The sequence below is a fragment of the Coturnix japonica genome, chromosome 1 (genome assembly GCF_054131305.1).
Source record: "Coturnix japonica strain WE chromosome 1, WE-NBRP24, whole genome shotgun sequence".
Classification (NCBI taxonomy): domain Eukaryota; kingdom Metazoa; phylum Chordata; class Aves; order Galliformes; family Phasianidae; genus Coturnix; species Coturnix japonica.
The window spans coordinates 24,507,610-24,526,687 of NC_140663.1; the positions used below are offsets into that span (position 1 = coordinate 24,507,610).

The window sequence follows — 19,078 nt, forward strand, 5'->3', positions numbered from 1 at the left end:
GGTGGTCAAAGATCAAAGGTTTAGGAGATGAGTGTCACTGAAGTGGTTTCAGCACTGCTACATGGCTCGCTCTCACTTGCAAACACTTCATTTTGTCCTCTGGTCTCGAGGGACGAGTGATCACAAGTGATTTGCAGGACACGCGGATTTCACAGAATCACAGAATTGTTGGGGTTGGAAGGAACCTCTAGAGATCAAGTCCAACCCCCCTGCCAAAGCAGGTTCCCTACACCACGTTGCACAGGTAGGCGCCTGTCCAGACGGGTCTTGAATATCTCCAGAGAAGGAGACTCCACCACCTCCCTGGGCAGCCTGTTCCAGTGCTCCATCACCCTCACCGTAAAGAAGTTCTTCCACACATTCGAAGAACTAATTTCCATAATCTGCTTTTCTCCATCGGTTAACAAAGATTATGCATGATATTTATGACCTGCCCGACAGGTAGCAGCGCTGCCTGCCTGACCATGTCTGGCTCTTCCCGCTCCCAGCCCACCTGCAGGCACGGCCTGCTCTCTAGCTCAGGCCCACCGCCCGGGAAGGCGGCACGGCGTGGCTGCCATGACAACGTCAGCCAGTCCCCGTCTGACACTACCACGTTACTGCAGCAGCTCGTAGGGAGCATTAACCAAAACAGTCACCCAGCGCTCTGTTTAGGATCGTGTGTGCTGAGCACTCAGATGTTGCATCTATGGCATGTTTCTCTCTACATGCATGAAAAAAACATTTTTTTTTTCCTGAAGTGCTATAGCATATCTATATAATATGTTAAAGTAGTGCATTAGAGTGTGGGTGGCAAAAAGCAATGTAGATTAGTGTGAAGTTACCCACAGCTCCTTAATTTTTTCCATTAAAATGAATGAGAATGAAGTCGGAAAAGCTGAGCATGTAGCGCAATATACAACAGAAAAAGTTTCATCTGAGCACTCCTTTGCATACAGCATGAAGAGAGCAGAATCAGGCTCTCCTCCTTTTTGCATACCACCTTCTGCAAAGATGCAAAGAAGTGGCTTGAAATTCTGCTTTTACCAACAAACGTGCACATGCAGTGTGGGTGGAGAGGGGATATTGAATTAATTGAACCGGGGGTTGTGGTTCACGTCATGAAATAAACCAGCTTGCTTTAACAGATTTCATACAGCAGCTGAAACAGAGGAAGTGAGCTTGCCAATAGCAGGAGCTAATGCTTCAATACCTTTCATTCTCTACTCTGAAAGGGAAACCTCTTCTTAAGCTCATTCATTTTCCAGAGGGAAAATCGAATGCTGTGGCATATTGTCAGAGCTGCTTTATTGTCACCATTTACAAAGGTCACCTGAATTAATTGACTTCTTACTCTACATATTGTTAAGCTACCCATTTCTTGACATTTTTGGGAAGGTGGCAGGCTTACAGCCATTGGCTGTCTGTTTCACAGTGTTTGTTTCTGAAAACACGGCAACAGAAATTACAAGTAAATAATTGCATTGCTACAACAGAACAGGTTCTTTATGATGTTCTGCAAGGTGTACAGGGTGGGTGGTGGTAGAAAGGGAGAGGCTGAGGAAATAATCTATATACTGAGCTGTTTATAATGCAGGCACAGCATTCTAAAAGGCAAATGGAAACATGCAGGATGATTACAGATGTATTTCTTTCTTTCACTTTGAAGCATGCAGCAGATAGCTAACCTGTCCTTCTCATGGTGTAAACTAAAATCTCTCTGGCTTTCCCTGGTACATGAATCAGAGATCCATGCTGATGGACTTCACTGAATGTGTTTTCATCTGAAGGGATACTAGGGTAGTGTTATACTCAATCAAAGAAATGACACGCACATACATAAATACAAACACATTGGGCACAATATTGCTAGCATGGAATTTTGTGTTGATTAAATTGGTTAATAATTTTCATCTTTTTTTTTTCTGTTCTCTCTCCCCCCCCCCCCCCCCCCCGACACATTTACTGCCCCCTCAGCTTCCCTGTGTTGGGTTCTTCTCTTTCTGAACAGCAGTGCTGGGCAAAAACTCAAACTACACATGTGAACACAAAGACAGGGAAAGCAAAGATAAACAGTTTCGTGCCTTCCCGTACTAAAGCAGGCACAGCTTTTGCAGTGATGGATTTGAACAGTCTCCTTATATGAAAGTACACTTTGGAGGCACCCTGCTGTGATCCTGTTAATTACCAAAGAAGATGAGAACTCTCCTGCTTAATGTGATCCTTTTTACCTAGTGTGTCCGTTCCAGCTGCATCAGTAATCAGACATTCACACTGTCCCTTCTGACTGAAAGGGGGATGTTTTTAAAGCGAAGTCATTTGCCACAGTCCTTAAGATGTAGCCTGGCAGAAATTCAATAACTGTTTGTGATATGCTCACTCAGCCTTGCCGCTCTGTGGGCTTTAGGTCCTGACATAAACAGCATTTCCCTTAATCCTAGCCCTGGTGAGAAGAAAGGAGGCTGTCCTGTGTCTTGTTTTATTGGTTTCAAAACACAGAGCAACTGTGTAATTTGATTTTGCAACTGAAACATCAGGGGGAACGTTCTCCCTTTATGATTTGGTACCCTTTGATGTTCTTTCAAGCTAACAAATGCACAATTCTGATGCTCTCACAAGCATATTTAGATTATCTCCAGCACAAAAAGCAAATTGCATTTGCATTTCTGTTCAGAAAGTAAAATGTGAAAATATGCTAATAAAACTTTACAAAAAGAAGGAAGAGTTCACATGGTAAGATAGAAGGACAAGATAGAAAATAAAGAAGAACTTACCTTTCAATAAGAGTAGTTTCAGAGCTGGATGAGTTCTTGCATCTCAGTAATTTTGATCCTCGGTTCAGGCAACCACATACTTGCATTAAAGCCAGAGTCTGAATACGTTTGTGTATGTGTGGGTGTGTGTCTAATGGTATATAATACAGAGATGTATCTATCGATATCCTACAGCATGAAAGACTCTCTGTGCTGCCAGCTGAGATCCCTTATGTTTGCCAGGGCGCTGTTGCTGCCTGCCTGGCTGAGGCTCGCAATCCAGCGGGGGGAGCGGGAGCGAGGGATCGCTGCTTGCTAGCTCTTATTTCTCCTTGTTTCCATGGTGGTTAGCGGTGCCTCGTCCACCCTCTGGGCTGTCACTCTGACATGGTGCTGCCTGCTCAGCGGTCATTAATAACTGAGCCCCTTCCACTCCCCAGAGAGGAGCCAGTGCTCCGGCGTGCCCAGCTGCAGCGTAGTGCGCGGCTGCGCCAGCCTGGTTGGCCGTGGGAAGCTGTCTGTTACGTGACACTGATGCTTCGGGGACGGATGCACGAAACGAGCCTCTGTACGCTCCCAGACACCTCTTCCGATTTGTGGGAGTTACAGGACACGGTTTGTGTTTTCACAGAACAGCTCGGGAGGTCTAAATTCCTTATTTTTATCTTTTTTTAGGACTATGTAAGGATGTTATCCGTGTTGGGAACAACTGATTAGAGATCACTGAAGTTCTGCAGAGGTTACTGCAGTTCAGGGGATGTTGTCTCTGGAACCATTCAGGAAAATTGCCATCATGTTGCTTTTTTTTTTTTTTTTTTTTTTTTTTTTTGTGTGTGTGTGTGTGTGTGTATGTGTAAGGAAGTAAAGGATGTCTCATATTCCTATTCCTATTTTTATTATATATACGTATGCATGTTTTTTGCTTCTTTATTAACAAAAATTAAGAGCAATAACACACATTTCTGAGAAATAAGGAAAGTCAAGAATGAGTTGAGGAAGGGGTTGGTGAAATACAGTCCGATTTCTTCAACAGTTCTATACCCGACTGTCTCCTCTGTGGCCATCCAAGTATGTAAACAAAGGACTACATACATTTTTCCTTTCCAACCCTCCTTCTTCCTTTTCTTTTTCCTTTCTCCCTTCGTTGTGCCACGTTCTTTGGTTTCAGCTTTTTTCTTTTTTTTTTTTCTTTTCTTTTTTTTTTTTTTTTTCTGAGTGAACAAAGGGCATATGGACTGTGGAGGCTGAAAACATCATGAAATAATTCAGAAATCTTTTATCAGTTTAAGGGAAATCTACAGTGAAATTTATTATCCCTTCGAGGTATAAAAAAGCAACAAATGAGACAGATGCCATTAGGAGAAACTATTTTGTCATGCATACTGGTTTTTTATGACTGAAATTATTTGGTAATAGAAGGTTGGCAGTAGTAAAACACAAAGAGTTGGTTGTCAACAGGTCGAAACTAAGACAATATTGGCTGCCTTGCATGAATTCAGCATTCCAGCCCTGATTGACGCAGGCCACCCTCTAGTGGAGCACAGGGAAATTTGGTTCTCATTTCACACTTCTGCTATGTTTTTTCCTTGCTCTCTAATAACAATATGAAATATTTCTGAATATTTGGCAAACAGTGTTAAGTTAATGTACTTCTTGCAACAGCAATAGCACCAGATTTCTATTATGAAATGTTTACTATTTTATGAAAACTCTTATTTCATTTTGATTCGCTTTGAGATCGTGGACTGCATTATTTTTGTTCTTTTGCTGTAAGAAAATGATTTTACACTTCACAAAATCACTTACTATGAAAACTGAATTAAGGCAGCGGCAACTTCTTAAATATATTTCTTTTTTTTTTTTTTTTATAATTGGCTAGGGAAAAATTCTGTAAAGTATAACTCACTGGTACTTACATTGTTGTGGCTGTAATAAAGCAGCAGCTTTATTTTTCCTTCTTCCTCTAACTTTTAAATATTGCAACTAAAATAAGTAAAAGGAACAACTCTATTATTCTTTAAAACTGCATGTAATCCAGTTTTCATACATGCTACCAAGTAGAACAGTGTCATACATGAAGTACTGCCATTTAAGTGATGTGTGGAAAATACAGTACTCTAGGGTGGGTGGAACACCTGTGGCCCTTTTTTTTTTGTTCTTCCATTCCCTTGTTATGGACATAGTAGAACATGTCCATAACATCCCCCCCTGCCCCCCCTTTCTTTCCCCCTCCCCAGTGTGAACTAGAGAAGTATAACAAAAACACTGGGAGCCAATGCATCATTTGATACCTTTTATTTCTTTTTGCCTTCTGCTGGGGACAGAGGACACCTCAGGGCAGAAGGATTTAACATCACCTTTCCATAGGATCAGGTTTCATCAGAGAAATCTGGTCTCCTTTGCACCAGGAGGTGGTTCATGGCACAGTAAATCATCACCACTGGCTGCAGATACAAACTGTTGTAAGCTTCCCAAAGTGAACCTATGAGCATTTTGTACTGATTCCATCTTAAGAGCCTGCTTTCCTGGGGCAGGGTTCAGGATGTTTCAAGAAAGCACAACCAAAAGCTGCGAAAAGAAGACTTCTTGTCATGCTAGCTGCTGTAGGAAAAATGCAAATGCTGCTTGATTTCAGCCATGTGTGTTATCACCTGGCCCTGGAAAAATGACATAAATCTGTGCTCCAGTTATGAGTCATAGGGTGAGTGGAGAGGATGAGAAGGAGGGATGGTATAAGAAAAGATAAGAGAATTTCATAAAGTCTGGGCAGAATTAAAAACAGGAAAAGGTTCTGTTAAATCTGACAAAGTGCCCCTACTTCTCTGATCTCATCCCATGGAAAAAATAAGATCTGGAGTAAGGGGACTGCTGCTGTTCTATGTAATGGCCTCTTGTGTTTTGCCCCTATTCTCACATATTCACCATCATTCATTCAAAATCTGGCTTTCTAGTTAGCATGAGAATCATGCACAATCATATTCAGTGAGTTGACATGTGAAATTAAGACTATATAAGTGCTTCATTTTGGTTGATTGATATGGACTGTGTAATTAGAAGGCTAAATAATTAAATCAGTTGAAGTATACTTGCATAAAGAAAGTAAGTTCTTATGATAGAGTATATATGCAATTAAAATACCTCCTTGATAGGCATACATTTACATATTAGTTAAAATGTTATTATATCATAATAAAGTTCTGTCTCATAAGAAAGTGAAATAATTGATTTTTTTTTTTTTTTAATTTAGCTAATGCAAAGGAATATATGTATATTTTCCCAACTATCTAGTGGAGAAAAATACCTTTTGTAACAATGCAATCACTATGATAGGATTCATTAAGCTATTTTCCTGCTGATTTCAGTATGACGCTTGGTAGTTTTAAAATAGCAGTGTGATCTATTTCACCAGAATTATGTATATAGCTTATTAGGTTACAGGATAGGAAAAAAAAATAATCTCAAACTGACAGAGATATGATGAAAGTAATGTATTATAACTCCTGGTATCTATTTTGCATGCATTTTATCTGATTACTGGGTCCACATGATAATAAGTAATTGTTTATCTGAACAATTAGTGTGGTGCATAAAGGCCTCATTTATTAAAATACAATATTTCTGTGCCAGCATTTTTCTTAAAATTGAAGGAGGCTTTCATTTTTGTTAATTTTTTATTTTATTTTTTTACTTTTTTATCATTATTATTTTTTAATTAGGGTGAAGGATGGAGCATCTCTGGCCTTTCATATCCTGTAGGCTTATGGTGGCTCAGGGATTTCAATACCAGTTCTAGTATTTTTAGGTTCAGATAACACAGCTGTAGGTTAAAAGTGTGCAAATACTGTGCAATGAAATGAAAACAAACAAACAAACAAACAAACAAAACCAACACCCACAAACACAAGTATTTGATTTAAATTCTAAGAGGAAACGCTTTATATTATATTAGCAATTACAAAATTCTTCTTAAAGTGGTTATCCACATGATTATGTCCACATGTAAAGATGCATTTTTAGCAGCTTTATTGATTATGAAGACATTTGCCCTTTCCTTACTTTCTGAGGCAGCACAGTGACAAACAAGAGGGTCAAGTGGCTATTCTTTGCCTTCTTCCCTCTTGTAGCCCTTAGAGCAGAAGAGGAGGGAGCTGACGTTTAACAGACGAATTCTCACCAGCTCTGCAAAACATTCTCCTTCTGTCTCTGATGTGAAAGGTGTGGGGGGATGATCCATTTGGGATGAATGCTGGAATTGTTCAGATTCAAGAAAATCTATCTTGTGACTTATCAATTTTGACTTATTAATTATAGCCAGTTTTCATGCATGATGTGCCTTAAAGAGAGACTAAAAGGCCATTGCTCCCTGTAACCCTATTCTATCAGTGTTTTCAGTGCTGTTTATACAAGGACATTAACTTGACACTGCCACGTTCCTTTTTAGATATTATGGCAACTAAATATTGACATTTTCCTAAGGGCTATGCTCCCATACAGACGAGTAGTAACTTATAGTAAAGCATTTCCCTCTGCAATTGAACCATTTCTTCCTTGCAAAAGCAGCACTTCTAACTCTGCTTTTTTTTTCTTTTTGTCTATTTTATTTATTTTATTGAGATGGAAGGCTTATTGCCAACAATTAGTCTGAGCTTCTGAATACATTTGTATTTCACAATGGAGAGTGTTCTGCTCACCTTACTTTACCCATTATCAACTTCGTTTTATTAGATCACAGAGTTAGTATTGATAGGGATAAAGCAGATGGAAACAAATCTAGGCCATGAACCTATAAGTATTTTCACATAAGGTTAAGTTCACATCTACGCAAAGCACCAGATATTACATTGAAAGCTGTGTTGGTAGTATGTGCTGTACAACTTGGCAAAACCAGAACTGCTTAGTAAAAGGAGCTGTATAGTACCGGCACGTTCAATCACATGGTGTGGATGAATGAAAGCAGTGGTGACGAGCTGATGCTTATCTTTGGTGATGGAGGAAATTTTGCATATTCTAGTAAGTTAATGTAGCAATTATTTTGTATTAAATGGAAAACACAAGCTCCCAAACAAGAACTATAGTATGATTTCATGCTACAAGTCTCAGTGCTATAGTCAGCCTTTCCGAAGAACAACATGTGTCTAAAAAATCTTAAAGTGTTTTGTTTTGTACTGGCTCCTGTCGGGTCCAACTCAGAGTAATATCAGAGTTCTTCTAATTTTCATCTCTGGATCTATTTTCATAGGAAGGAATCTCTGGCATAGCAGAATCCGCTGAAGGCTAGAAATGAGTCACACGTAGCAACCACCACCTCGCTATGCTGCGTAGGAATCTTAATGAAGATGGAATAGTGAAAAGCATCTAGAGAGTTCTTATGTGCAGCTGGATTGGGTCGATGAATTATGGGATCTGTAAGGAGGTTTTCAACCTCAGTGAATGTGTTCAGTTTTAGAACTGATTTCATCTCTGTGTGTTTTTTGTCTTAACTTGTGATCATGTCTCAGTTTTTGTGAGCTATAATACTTATATACAGTTTATTGGGATCTTCCCAAGGGTAGCTCTTTAAATCTGAGATTGCCTTCTTGATTTCATGGGAATCTACCTAGTGTTCATGAGACTTCATGTATGCATAGGGTAAACCTTATAGTGCCGTGGCTGTCTGAGTTTATCTGTGTCTGTGGCTGGTGAAGGAAGAGATGGCAGTAATGATTTAAAGATAGTGCCTAGAACTTTCCCCCTGATAGTGCCTAGAACTTTCCCCCTGATTGCAGCCTGGCATAATTCTTACAGCTGGTGGAAAGTTGAGTCTTAATCGAGAGGAATTTCTTTTTCTATTTTTTTTCTTTACTTTCTTTACATGTGGAACATGTAGCAAATGGTCAGGGAACTTCAACGCCATTTTGATATAGTTTATTGTGGTTTAATATTAAAAATAGATGGACAACAATACTAATTCTGGATTATTTGCTTCTCGTTTACATTAATCATACTGCTGAATTCAACATCTGTACAGGCTTATTAAGCTAAGTATTAGAATCATTTTGCTTTCAGTTGTTTTTGCTCTGAGACTAAGACAAGTATCGCAGTAGTTTTCCCATGCCATAAGTAGCATTCTCAAGCTGTGGTCATAGATAATTGTTATTAAGTAATTTTGATGATGACAAGGAACAGCACAGGTATGGGCTGTGTGTGTTCAGAATATGGTTAGCTGATGATAGTTTAAATCAAGCACACTAAATTATTGAAATGAATTGTGTGCCAAAGTGAAGTTCTTAGTTAACTTACATGATTTCATTTCTTACAATTTGCAGATCTAGAAAATTAACAAAAAGGTTACTGAAAAATGCAACATCTATACTGATTAGAAAACCAAAATGTTTAATTTGGAGTATTGAAAATATTTCATTCTCCTCTGCGATTTGACTGCCAAAAATGTTGGGTGCACATTAAGTATATTTTGTGGTCTGTTTCAAAAGTTACCTTTACAGTAGTAAGTTCAGTGTGGAAAGGATCATGTATGTAATGACTTACTGGAGGAGGAGCTGTTTCAGAGGCTTTCACATAGTTCCCATTACTAAGGAAACCATTTATTTTGTCTGTGCATGTTTTGAATAGATCTCTCATTTGAAGTCTGGTGCTCAAACACTGAGAATCGCATGATAGCTCTGAGAAAGAAGCGAAGGAGACAAAAGAGTCTTAGAAACACCACTTCTTTAAGGAATACAATCTAAGAGGATTGTATTGCATGCTGATAAAAGTGTATGCATCTATTAATATTGCAGGGGGATGTGTCTATGCATTTTATTTTGTTTTTTTCCATTCGTGCTGAAGAGCAGAAAGTATTAATAAGTAAAATAGGGATAGCAAATGTTGGTTTGTCCTGCACTTTATATGCCTGTATTGTAAGGACACTTGCAAAATCCAGTGTACTGTTTTGATGGTATTAAATGCAAATTCTGACTTTCATTTGCTGAAATTATATGTTGTGTTAATTTGATGTAGCAAGAAATGTCTCTCCAATGATGATGGCTAAAACAGTGCTGTGAGGATGGCCGTGGACTCAACTGCTGACCAAACCCTTGCTTAGAAAGTAAGCCTGTGTTGGTAAAATTCCTATATAAGTTTAAGACGTGAGAGCAACCCTACAAACATACTTGGGTTATACTGGGGTCAGCATACTTACTCTTGGTATGAGTAGCACTGGTATTCTAGTCAAGAACTGGCTAAATACCTATATAAAAATCAAATGCAAAATCTACTTATTGCATATACTCAAATTTCATGTGAGTGAAGGTAAGGTTTGCATTAGTACCTCCGAAAGAATCTGGTTTGAGGTGACATGTATTTAAAAAGTGTAAGTACTTTGATCTTACTTAAGTGATTCCAAACTATTCCTTACAGATGAAAGTTGCTCACAAATAAGCTGTGTCAGAGAGATGTGCTAATCTGACAGACAGCTAAATCAGGGAGATGTAGGGAAATTAAGTATGTGGTCAGTAATTGTTCTTATTCAGCATTTCCTATGTCTGCATTAGCTTATAAGTTTGTTTCTCTGTCAAGTTAAGTAGACCCAAACATGACAAAGACAGAAATTCTTGTTTTAAGGGCCAACAAACCCCATAACTCTGGAGGGTCTTGTGACTAGAACAAGACTATTATACAAAATTAACTTCCTGTGAAAGTAGAAATAGAATCTATACCTTGTGAGCATCAATGCCAATTTAAACTATTTTGAAATGAAGAGCTTTAAGTTGTCAGCAATTTTGGGTGTGTCTGATGTGTCTGATGAGTGATTATTCTTAATGTACATTGCATAATTCATGTATCATTGTAGGATATGAGATTTCTTTAAAAGCTACTATACCTTGAGGAGATTTAAGAGTGTGTTTCTTTGCCAGTCTCATTTTCTCATTAAATCTTTGACTATTCTATGAGGGAGAAAATGACGGCTGTGGCAAAGCTGGCATGGCCTTGTCTTGACTTAGGTGAATGCTTCTGGGTGAAAGAAAATACATGTGTTGAGATTACAGAGATGTCATAACACAGTTGTTTCAGCTAGCAAATATCAATTTTTAATATTCACAAATATTTATGTTATATCAATGCTTTACTAATTGTGCTTGCTCTCTACTGTCTTATTGCAAGGATTCATAACATGTTTCAAGGTAAACTAAACATATTGTTTTTCATCATCCTTAAATTTATCTTTGTATCAAGAAATGGTGTCTTCAGTGTTCAGAAATACTGACAATTACTTTAATGGTCTAACTGGTGTGTTTCCAAAAGAGTGAATACAGGATCCAATTTCTTCCATTACTGCAAAAGAAATAAAGTCAGTATTTTTCATAAAATAACTGTAATGGAAATTCATAGGAGATGCTAACATCTGTTTTGTTAGCAACAGTCAGTTTACATGGTGAGAACCAGGTAAATGCCCTTGAAACTGATAGATACTTAAGAGTTAATAATTGAATTTTTAATCCTTCTTACAAAAAAAGAGGAACTTACAGTCTTTAATAACTCAAACATTTGGGTAAAAGTACAAAAAAAAAAATAAATTAATATTAAGAATATTTCAGTCCCAAGTAATTTTTATGATGATATCACTGTGAGGTGAAGGTGAAGGACAGGTAGTATAAGAGAAGGAGGATGTTCTTCCCATGCTGAGCCACTCAGGGAAATATATAGGGATATCATTCAGAAAGGTTTGAACTTTAATAATAGAAATGGGCTTACACACCAAGTCTACACATAGTCTACTATGAAAGGTCATTTGGAGCCAATAACATGCAATTCTTCTGTAAGTTGTGGGCTTATTACTTAGAAATAACTGAGGAAATAAAATGTACCTCTTTATTACTGGTTGATGTAAAAGCATGAACTAACACGATTGCGCAACTATGAAAAAGGCTAATATGATCGTAGCATGCACTGGAAGAGTTATTCCAGTAGGGGCTTGGTAGCGTTTTGGACATCTCATTTAGAGTAATTTTTTCAGTTGTGGTTTTGTGTTTGAAAAGGGGGAAAAAAAAAAAAAAAAAAGTTGAACACAAGATGGAAGACATGCAATTAAATACTGTTCAGACGATGGCAAAGCTTGCATTACATGGGGATTTATAAAATCTTGTGTAGTGCAGAAGAGCTGGGGAGAAAATAAGATTCCTGCTGATAATTATATCCTGCTGGTACACAATGAGATGTAAAGCTAGCAGAAAACCAAATGTGTTAACGTCTGTGATTAAACTTAAGTGCAGTTTTGTTTTTACTCTTCAAGTTTAAATCATGACATCCTGGGAGAAGTTTCCAATGGAAATAGTTTGGATTGAAAAACAGAAAAACACAGTCACAGAATCACACACAATCACACAACTATAGGGGTTGGAAGGGACCTCTAGAGATCATCGAGTCCAACCCCCCTGCCAAAGCAGGTTCCCTACACCACGTCACACTGGTAGGCGTCCAGGTGGGTCTTGAATATCTCCAGAGAAGGAGACTTCACCACCACCCTGGGCAGCCTGTTCCAGTGCTCCAATCAAGAAGGACAAGTCAATCAAGAAGGACAAGTCAAAATAACCACAACCCAGATGAAATGAACCAACCTGGGGGAAAGAAGCATCTTGAACAGGCAACTAAACAAAATCCCCAGCCTTTGAAGAGACTTTGTTGTGTTTGTAAAAGAGATGTGTTTACATGTAGCTGGCTTCACACTTATAGAGGAAGGAGCAAGACAATTTTAGGGAGACCTTTGCAGTGCTTTAAAAACAGTACTTAATCAGCTTTCTGTACAAATCCAGTCCCTGTCTCTGTGTTCTAAATTTTGTTAAAACGCTCCTGATAATTTTGAATATTGAGAGGCAGAGGATTTTCTGTCTGCCCACCTGGTGGGAAGTTTTTTTTCCATTGTAAAACAGCTTCTCTCAATATTTATGCCAGCAAGTAAAGAAAATACATATTTAGTAATATGTATTTACTTACCATTATAAAGCTATCATTTACCCATCACTACCTAATAGAAAAAAGAATTAGAATTGAAAAAGGAAAGTGATATCTCACATTATAGCCTTTGATTTCCAGTCCTCTCCCTGTTTCTGGAAACAGTAGTCCCCTTGATAATATTCTCCAAAACAAATTGTTATCCTAAGGCTTATATTTTTTAGCCTGATTTTTGTTTCCATCTGCTACTTTGATCACCAGATACCTCACTCTTGTTTAGATGATGTTGTGAGGTTTTTGTTGTTGTTTTGAGCTACTGTGATAGATAACCAGGCTTTACAGGTTTGAACTGCAGGAAAATCACAGAAAGCCGTGTGTGCACAAAACAGCTTAAGTAAATGCATTACCTTAAAGGCAAAATCCAAATGCCTCAAAATGGGCTTTTTTTTTTTTTTTTTTCCCCCAATCATTTAGAACTTTAATTTTGCTGATGTTTAATTTTTCTGTGAGAAGCTGTAAGAAGCAGTCATAATAAATCAGGTTTTTAGAAGGATCTGTATTTTTTCATTGGGCCCTAGGTTGAATTCCTCTTTTGCTAATAAGCCGCCTATATATTCAGCCATCTTCTGAAGTGGCTTTAATAGGGAAGTACATTAACTTATTTCAGATTTTACTATAGAGATACATTCATCGAGGTAACAAACTTGATGATGGAAAAACGTATGTGTCTCATTACCACTAATTTGAATGTTGTGCCAAATGGGCTTTCAGGAACCAGAACACAGGTAGTTTTGGCCCTAGTGAAATAGTTGTAACATTCAAACTGGAAACCCAGCAACTTAAAATGCCTGGGTCAAAGAGGGAGAAATCAAACTGCTGATGCAGTGTCACATTTTTGCTAAATGCACTCTCAAGCCACATATCTTTAACATGGCTACTCTTATATCAAATGGAGACTATTGAACGTAACATAAAGGAGACTTAATATTACCACTAACAAATGTGCCTCAAGAGTAACCTAAATGGTAGATAATTTGGTATGTCAGGCAGGAGCACTAACTTTTGTCCAGGAAAGAAGATTTTAGTAATTCCATTAATTTCACTGTACCCTCCCGAGACTCTCATCATCCTGGGTGTGAGTGCAGCTGCGTTTGGAAACAAGCCAAAATCTTCACTGCTGCCTACACCGTACTTAAAAGACTTTAATTGAAAATTCCTAACTTGGCTAATCATAAATTACCTTTGGCTTTGAGTTTCACTTTCTGCTGATTCATCTTCCTGCCCAGACCTTCCTTCCTCTTTGTGGTTGTGCAAAGCACATAGGATTGTTTCCTCCTACTTTGTTCTGAATTTTGAAACTAGTCAACCCTACTTTTGTCTGAATAGAATATCCTGAGTTGGAAGGGTCCCTCAAGGATCACAAAGTCCAACTCAAAAATCAAACCCAATGTCTGAGAGCATTTTCCTAATGCTCCTTGAACTCAGCAGCTCAGGGCTGTGACCACTGTCCTAAGGAGCCTGTCCCATTGCCCAACTACATTTTTGGTGAATAACCTTTTCCTAATACCCAACCCCCAACATCTCTGCCCCCTCTCCCCCCAATAAAACTCCATGCGTTTCCCTTGGGTCCTGTTGCTATCACCAGAGAGCAGAGGCCAGTGCTCTCCCTCTATTCCCCTCATGAAGAAGCTGTCTTTCCCACTGACAGTCCTTACTTGCTTCTGTCCTGGGATGAAGATTTCAGTCCTCTGCTTCCTTCCTAAATTCATTGAAGTCATTGTCTTCACCAACTGCATTCAGACTGTATGTGGGACAGCTGGGGATGCCTGTATGGATAAAGTGCTGCCTGGTCAATGCTTGCCCTCTTCGCTGTTCTGATCCTAGAGTCAGACTCTTCAGCACCATTTCTCAGTGTAAATTGTTGGAAGGTGAAATCATATTTTTTTCTTCTTTTTTTAGTGGGATGGAAAGGCAGAAAGAGATACAGCAAGTCATATGATTCACAGGTGAATGCTTTGAAAGGTTGTAAGGCAAATAAATTGAAAAGTAAATATTCTACCTTGGATGAACTTGTGAGAGAAACTTCTGCTTGGCATTTGCTAGTATGACATGTTTCTTTGCCCAAATTCAGCACAGCTGCACTACTACAAGGGTCCTAGGGTACTGATGGCACCAAATACCCAGTGTCTCTATGCAGATTTTCATACTGCTCTATGTCTTGAATAAATTTTGTGCCTATAAAGTTGGAACATCTACGTTCAGAATTTACGAAAGCCCATTTAAATATTTATTTATAAATTAGGCTGACATTTTCTATATATTTATGGCCAATCTTTATTTCCGTGTTTAAAAAAAAATGCTCTACAGATTGCTTTTTCTTTTTCATGGGAGGCTAAAATTTTATGATCTTGGCACACAAGAGGTACAATATGAATTATTATCCTTATCCTATACAGTTTTTATAGTTCTTCTGAGTCAACCTAAATGACAAATGTTTTTCAATGCAAATGTAAATGACAACAAATTAAGCATCTTTTCCTTTTTTTTTCTTTTTTTTCTTCTTAATACACAAATCACTAAACAGTTAAGATGTGCTAATTAGCTCACTTCAAATCAAAGCAACTGGAACAGTCCAGAAATGTTCAGAATTTTAAAAGAAGTCTCCTGCCATGTGAGATATCTTCTGTGTAGGTTAGTAAAACTGAGTTACTAACTGTACTTGTATTAGTTTGAGAATAAATGTGTCATGACCTTTACACAGTATGAAAAATCAACCCTTTCAGAAGAGCTCCAGTATTAGAAAGCTCTTATAATACATGGCAAATCTTTTTGTTCTGAGAACCACCCATCTGTTATTTTACCTGTGTCTAAATCCAATGAATATTAAAATCCTCATAAGCTTTATAAGGTGCTTAAAGAAAGTGAGTAACTGTTTTTAAACAATTAAAGGCTGTAGGTTTTTATTTTTGAAAGCATTCAGTAGGCTCTATAAACACATACCTGTAATGCTGCCTGATTGGGTATTTCAATCATTCATTGGGATAATACTCTGTCTCTCTAAAGAGCTTCTTGGAATGAAACATTTAGTAACAGCAACATGGGGCTTATTTGGTAACTAATTTGCAGTAATCTATTGGTAACATCTCAAGGAAGCATGGAATCATTCTCACTTTCGTTGACAAATCATTCCACAACGTACTTGTTGAGGATGAGATAGATGGTAAAATAAAATCGTTTTTATTGTGGGATTCAGAATTGAAGTTTTATACTGAGAAATTTACTTCTGATTTTCCTGAAGCCATTAAAACTGTGAAAAGATAGCCTTCATCGTAGCAATCACTGTATATACCATGGTCACTTTTCCAAGACCTATTGTAAACTTTATGCACTTGAAAAGCAGTTAATCCATAAGCTAAATTAAATACTAGTGAGTAGTATATATAAATGAAAACATGGATAAAATGTCAGTTGAAGAACGTTATGTGAATTTCTCTGATTTCTCTATGATCAGAATTTCACATCTAGGTTTTAGGCATATTAAGACAGAATAAGTCCAGTATGAAGAAAAGACAAAAGAGATAATTTTTGAAATATTCACCTCTAATAGTTAATTAATGATTAATATGCTCTATGTATTTCTGGATGGAATTTGATGTAACACTGTTCTTGCACACCCGTGTCCTGTTTCTTTTTTGTGTATGGGTGTGTGTGTGTGCATATGCATTTCTAATGAATTTGGTTTTAAAAAGTACAAGGGTAGCTGCAGGTGGTATGATTCCATTTTACATCTACTGTTACCCTGTGTTAGACAAAAGACATAAGGTGAACTTTTTGCATGATTCTACTTTCAAATCTTTTTATCACCTACAGTTTATTTCTTTATGACTACAGTATTCTAGTTTTTACCATTCCCTGCTTCCATAGTGTACCATACAAGCTAATTTCCACTGACTTGGAAACTTGAGTCAGTTACTATATTCAGTCATCCTTGCAGTAATATATATATGTATATAAATACATTTTCTGTAATATAATATTCTTACAAATAAGGCATAGATGTATGTATTCAAAAATGTCTTAATTCCCTAGCAGATAGATCTCTAAGCTGGTTCCAAGCAGTGGCAAATGCATGCAACGCAATAGAAAACCATGTGAATGTGGTCCAAGAGGATTTTGAAAACACTTAATTAGCCTAATTCTAATTAGCATGTAAGGAAGACCATACTGATCTAGCAGTTCATTTTTGAGTTTCAATCCTGGCTCTCTACATTATACAAGGTGCTCTCAAATTAAGCTCCAGTGTGAAATGAGATTCATTTTGTGGGAATATAAAGTGAAAAATTTTACAGCTATTTCATTTTTCTGTTCTTCTATCAGATTATGAAAAGAACCATTGGCCTAATGGGTAAATGAAAGGAAATTATATTGTCTTGCACGGTGGGTGATTATTTCTCTTGATTCTGAATCTTTTTGTTTAAAAAATTGGCTGGTTAGATACTTGATTTACATTTGGCATTCTAGTCCATCTGCTGGTGCTGCTTACATTGTTGGATAATAATTATGTTTTCAGATTTGTTTTTAAATATATTGTAGAACCAAAGACAGCATGCCATGAGTAGAGCTGTAATACCTTTGCACAAAGCTGTATAGCTTATGTAGGTAGAAGGCTTATGGTCATTATCACCAACTCCTTATGTAGTTAAAATCCATGTTTAGTCCATTTCCTTGTGCATTATTTTACAGATTTTATAGAACCTTTGCCATATTCATATATATCTAAATCTCTAAACAGTTAGAGTATTTGATTTTTATTTTAGTTTTTTTCTTACAAAATACCAAATTTTGGGCAGATATGTTTGAACTGTTGTTCCTTTCTAGCCTTACTTTTATATCAGAATTATAAGATGCTGTATTAAAGTCTGCTGGTGAGGCTGCATGACAGGTGTAAAAGGTGTATTGAAGAAGGATTTTTTGGAATAACACTGTTTGCCAGTGTAGCCACTTAAGCCTTTCTATAGTTTTTAGTGCAGTGAAAAAATGTCTTTATTCTATAAAAACGTTAACATTTTTGAAGCTGTCCTCTTGTTTCTTAGTACAATTCATTTCCTTATGTGAAATGTAAGACTATTTTATCCTACTCCTGCCTTTCAAGTTATCTGTTTTTTCCTGTGGGCAGATTATATGAGCAGCTATATTTGGTCTTTTCTGTTTTTGTCATCTATTTGAAGCATAGCCACGTATTTTAATATTCATTATATATATATATATATATCATTTATATATATATATATATATCATATATATATTTATATATATATATTTTGTCCAAATGATTACTTACAAATCTACTTAATGTAGGAAATATCATTTTCCAATAGTATTCTGTAGATTTTTTTGTAGTGCAGATAGCTTTGCTTCATAGCCATTCATATCTTATCTCCCAAACTATCTTTGTTGTTCTGTATGTTATGTTCAAAAAGTGTGCAGTATGAGAGGAGTGAGGAGTGTAATGAGAGTCTGATGAATGTCTCTAATGAAGTTTAAAGTGAGAGGCACAAGGTAGGGCTACAAGGCTACATATTCAGGCAGGTACATGGTACACCGGTGCAAATTATACAAAAACTTTAATCTGAATTAGTCTTTCAGTCTTTTATAATAATATCCTATTCACTGCTTATCAGATACTTAATATGTGATATTCTTGTATTTCTAATCCTAGAAGTGTCATTTAGGTTAACATGCCAACATGTGACCTATAACATTATTTTCAGTACTATTTTTTAATGCCTTGTAGAATTACTTAATTTACATTTAAATAATACGTTGTGATAAAGAATTCAAAGGGACAAGTGCATACTAATGTCTGACATATTTAGGAAAATATGCTAAAGCTAGTAAATGGTCAGATGGAGGAAGCAAAATTAAGCACTGCATTTTCTAGCTGATGCTAAAGTTTATTCCAGGGTTCTTATTATGCCATTTAACAATTTTCTTTTAAAAAGAAATTAAAGATGTGGATGCAGTATGAGATGAGAATGCTAAATATGTTTTATGTATTTAAAGGAAAATTTGATTTCTAAGCAAAGAACACATGAAGTTTAGACAAATGATTTGAAATTTACTGAATGGAGTGCTCAAAGTGTGTCATTATATTAGGAAACAATCTTGTGCTTATTTTCCTGCAACAATGGACAAAAGAATAAGATAGCAAGTCTTTTATTCTCCCTGATCCTACTTCGAGTTCACAAGTAAGATGAAGGATGGATATTACTGCTGGGAGTAAGTAGAGCTGGTAATCAGGCAGGGAATTTAAAAAAAAATGAAAAGTGTGCTGAGGCACATGAAAAGTCTCCCTGGATAGCTATTGCATGAGAAATGTAGTACACATTTGGTACACAAATGTGGGATGTTGCAGTTAA

General features: G+C 37.0%; 2 protein-coding genes across 5 annotated transcripts in view; one reads left to right on the plus strand and one right to left on the minus strand.

Annotated features, from left to right (window-relative positions):
• Window positions 1-3,325, minus strand: part of LRRN3 (leucine rich repeat neuronal 3) — a 36,647-nt gene extending 33,322 nt beyond the window's left edge. Inside the window, exon 1 of the mRNA XM_015854143.3 lies at window positions 2,754-3,325. The gene's annotated coding sequence lies outside the window, so the exon portion shown is untranslated. The remainder of the gene's footprint in view (window positions 1-2,753) is intronic.
• The window catches only part of IMMP2L (inner mitochondrial membrane peptidase subunit 2), a 430,059-nt gene that overhangs the window by 209,515 nt on the left and 201,466 nt on the right, over window positions 1-19,078 (plus strand). The window lies entirely within an intron of this gene.